Here is a 4,719-nt window from a genome sequence, read left to right as displayed (position 1 = left end):
CCAAATCGTGATTTTTCGTTGACTTTTTAATAAAATTTTCAAATTACTCCTTCTATCTTCTTCCCCAAATTCCAAATTTCACAACCCTCATCTTTCGTCTTCCTCCTCTGCTGCTGCCAGCCACCAGGCATGATCTCTTTGGCGCTTGGGAACATCAGCAGCAAGAAGCTGTTGTTGGATAGAGGTGAGTTGTTGCTGCCTCTCGCAGCGCTTGGAAGCGGGAACCCAAGTGCTCTTCACATGGGTTTGGCAATCGAAGCCACGGCTCTTGCAGCATGTCCTGCACCGCATGTGAGAGCAATCCTTCTTCGCCTGGTTCCCACAGTCCTAGCAGCTAATCCCACCTGCTCCACTTGCTGCTCCGCTCCCCACGGCCGACGCCGTCACCAGGAAGGCCGATCTCGAGGGTGACTGATCGTCGGACACGGTGGTTGGACCCACTCCTAGAGCAGCCGCGAAGCTGTAAAGATCTTGGTGGAAGAGAGGCCTTGCTTGAGGTATGAGGTCGTGTTCCGGTTGGTGATGATGATGATGATGGTTCCACAGCTCCAAGCCACTTCGGTACGAGGAAACGTCTTCATTCTTGTACCAGTAAAAGGTGTCGGAGGGAGGAAACGTCTTCATTCCTGGTGGCTGGCAGCAGCAAAGGAGAAAGACGAAGGATGAGGGTTGTGAAATTTAGAATTTAGGGAAGAAGATAGAATGGGTAATTTGGAAATTTTATTAAAAAGTCAACGAAAAATCACGGTTTGGGTACTATTGTCACACGGAACCCATCTTTCATGGGTACAACGTTAATTTTCTTGTTTGATGGGTACTTTTGTTAGTGTTCGCAAAATTCATGGTTACAAATGGTAGTTTTTCCAGAACGAGGAAGAAGAGAGATCAATTCTTCTCCCCAATTCTCTGAAATTTAGTGAAGTCTCCAAGAGAAAGTTAAAAATAAAAATGAAGATTCCAAGCTCAAAAGAAAGATCCAAGTTCAAAAGTAAAGGAAAAAGGTCCTAATTACATCAAACTATCTCCTATTTATACACTTTCTATTCTTGGATCTTAGGATTTGGATGGGCTTTTGATTTGGTGAAGAAATGAATTTTATTGGATTTTTAATCCAATTTTAGCCCATGAAGAAAGTAGCTCCCAGGAGGCTGCCCTGCCCTTGTGGAGGGCAGGGCAGAAAATGAAGCATCTGGCCCATGGTGCGTGCGCGTGGTGCGTTGGTGCGTGCAGGATGCTGCCCTGCCCTCGCGGAGGGCAGGGCAGAACTTTTTGGTGCGCCAGAATGGTGCCCGTGCGTGCTGCTGGTGCTGCCAAGACTTCCCCTGGTGCGCCAGAATGGTGCGCTGGCCGTGCACCACAAGATGCTGCCCTGCCCTTTCCAAATTGAAGCCCCGTGTTCGATCTTTGTGTGACGCGCACGCTTCCTCTTTTCTTTGATTTTCTTGGCACCAAAGTAAGGCTTAGTTCCTTGCTTCCTCATGGTGCCGTGTTCGATTCTTGTGGAAAGCAATAGTGAACTTTTTCTTTGAATTTCTCCCTTTGGTGAGCCCGATACTGCCCTTGTGGAGGGCAGGGCAAGGTTTTTACTTTCTTTGATCCAAGGCACAATTTTGTGCTCTGCCCTTGTCGTGGGCAGGGCAGCATTGCCTCTCTTGGCTTGCTTGCTCATGTTGCCCTCCTAGAGGGCAGTGTGCCCTTGTGGAGGGCAATGCTTGCACTCCTCCTTTATGCGCCACGCCTTTTTCTCCTTGGGCCACGCTTTCTTAAGCCACGCTTTCTCTTTTCTTCTTTTCTTCACCTACAATAAACCAAAACAACCACTCAAAGTATCACTAAATTCACAAGGCTTATGAATCAATTAAAATTCAATTAAAATTAGCTTAAACCTCATGAATTAGCATCAAATTAATGGTAGTTGCTTGATTTAAAGAAGTTGTGCATTTTCATTCCAAATCACTTACTTAGGATGTAAGAAAGTGCATAAAGACTAATAAAACAAGTGAAATTAGCTTGAAAAATGGGTATATGATGACTTGTCATCAAAGTACCACTACCCTCCGGTAACGAAGGATCAGCAGCACCACCAAGTCCAACAAGTCGGACCCAGCGGCTCCGGCCATCATCATCAAGTCATATATAACAGCTCCGACCGGTACAGAAGATCTCGTCCGAGATCGACCTACAGTTTCAGCTAACCCTTAGAACACTTACCATCCTTACCTTTTTTCGGCTTCTGGCCCAAATTCACTGCCTCCGCCCCAAAATCACCAATTCAATACATAATTCATAAACATAAAATCATCATCCAAATCATCAATTTTCACAACATAGGAACTAGGCAAAATCACACAATTCTTATCCCAATCATTAATTACTACAACATATCATCTACACATATCAATACCAACCAAATAGACATTCCAAACCTAATCCTAGGAACATTTTGCCCAGGATTTCATACAACATTATAGGATATTTAAATGAAATTAAGATGGTACCTCTTGGAAGTCAAATCAAGCTTTCTACTTGTGTAATTTCACCAAGTCTCAGCTTTAAGCTCCACCCAACACTTCCAGAAGCAATTTCCAATTTCCAAAAGTGTACCCAATACTCTAATGCACACAATTTCATACATACATCGACATAGGGTTCATAAAATTCATGAATCACAAGGATTTGAGGATTCCTTACCTTAATCTATAGAATTGGTTGATGAAATTCACCAACGGCTCATAGTAAAGCACTCATAAACAACCAATCCACAAGATTTCTCAAAATCCAAAGCTCAAAATTATCATATACTACAAAAATGGGGTGTGAAAACTTGCAAATCTTACCAATCTTTTCAGATAGAATTGTAGAGGATGACGAGGACTTCGCGTGGCCACAAATGGTGCGGCAATCAGAGCACTGGAGAAGAAGTTATGGTGATTTGAGTATTTATGGAGCTTAGGGTTTCTCTCTTCTCACTTCTCTTCCTTCATTTCTGCATGAGACACAAAATGGGCAGTGTGTTGTGCTGAATGACTTTAAGTTAGGGTTTATATATGTTGGGCTTGGCCTAACTTAGGCTCGGTTGGTGCGTGAAATTGAACTCCGTATAACTGAACTTGTAAGTGCACCGGGTCGTCCAAGTAATACCTCAGGTGAGTGAGGGTCGAATCCCATGGAGATAGTCGTATTGAGCAAACAAAGGCTATCTTGTAAATCTTAGTCATGCGATTAGAAAAGATGGTTGTTTGTTTGAAAGCATAAATAAAATATTAACAACGAAATACCAGATTAGTGTAAAAGCAATGATGGATAGTTAGTTAAGGCTTTGGAGATGCGTATTTTTCCAAACTAACTTTTCTTACTGTCTACTTCAACAACAAATGACTCATTCAATGGCAGCCATAATTGACTAACTCATGTAGCATTCTCATCAAGTTAGTCTCTTCTAAACCATAGCAGTCCACCATATCCAAGCAACCTGATGAGCGGATAATTTATACGCTTTTTAGCATTGTTTTTAGTATGTTTTTAGTATGTTTTCGTTAGTTTTTATTAGATTTTTATTAGTTTTTATTTAAAATTCACTTTTTTGGACTTTACTGTGAGTTTGTGTGTTTTTCTACGATTTCAGGTATTTTCTAGCTGAAATTGAGGGATCTGAGCAAAAATCTGATTCAGAGGCTAAAAAAGGACTGCAGATGCTGTGTGATTCTGACCTCCCTGCATTCGAAGTGGATTTTCTGGAGCTACAGAAGCCCAATTGGCGCGCTCTCAATTGCCTTGGAAAGTAGACATCCTGGGCTTTCCAGCAATATATAATAGTCCATACTTTGCCCGAGATTTGATGGCCCAAACCGGCGTTCCAAATCAGCTCAAGACTGCCCAGCGTTTAACGCCAGAACTGGCACAGAAGTGGGAGTTAAACGCCCAAACTGGCACAAAAGCTGGCGTTTAACTCCAAGAAAAGTCTATACACATGAAAGCTTCAATGGTCAGCCCAAGCACACACCAAGTGGGCCCAGAAGTGGATTTTTACGTCATTTACTCATTTTTGTAAACCCTAAGCTACTAGTTCTCTATAAATAGGACATTTTGCTGTTGTATTTTCATCTTTGGATCAATTTAGATCTTAGGATCATCTTTGGACGCCTAGTTCTTAGATCATGGGGGCTGGCCTCTCGGCCATGCCTAGACCATGTTCTTATGTATTTTCAACGGTGGAGTTTCTACACACCATAGATTAAGGTGTGGAGCTCTGCTGTACCTCGAGTATTAATGCAATTACTATTGTTCTTCTATTCAATTCAGCTTATTCTTGTTCTAAGATATTCATTTGCACTCAAGAACTTGATGAATGTGATGATTATGTGACGCTCATCATCATTCTCACTTATGAACGCGTGCTTGACAACCACTTCCGTTCTACATGCAAACAAGGCTTGAATGTGTATCTCTTGGATTCCTTAATCAGAATCTTCATGGTATAAGCTAGAATTGATGGCGGCATTCTTGAGAATCTGGAAGGTCTAAACCTTGTCTGTGGTATTCTGAGTATTATTCAAGGATTGAATGACTGTGACGAGCTTCAAACTCGCGATTTTGGGGTGTTAGTGACAGACGCAAAAGAATCACTGGATTCTATTCCGACATGATCGAGAACCGACAGATAGATAGCCGTGCCGTGACAGGGTGCGTTGAACATTTCCACTGAGAGGATGGGAGGTA

This window comes from Arachis duranensis, chromosome 1, assembly GCF_000817695.3.
Source record: "Arachis duranensis cultivar V14167 chromosome 1, aradu.V14167.gnm2.J7QH, whole genome shotgun sequence".
NCBI lineage: Eukaryota > Viridiplantae > Streptophyta > Magnoliopsida > Fabales > Fabaceae > Arachis > Arachis duranensis.
The sequence above is the reverse complement of the archived record's forward strand: the minus strand, read 5'-3'. Positions refer to the sequence as shown.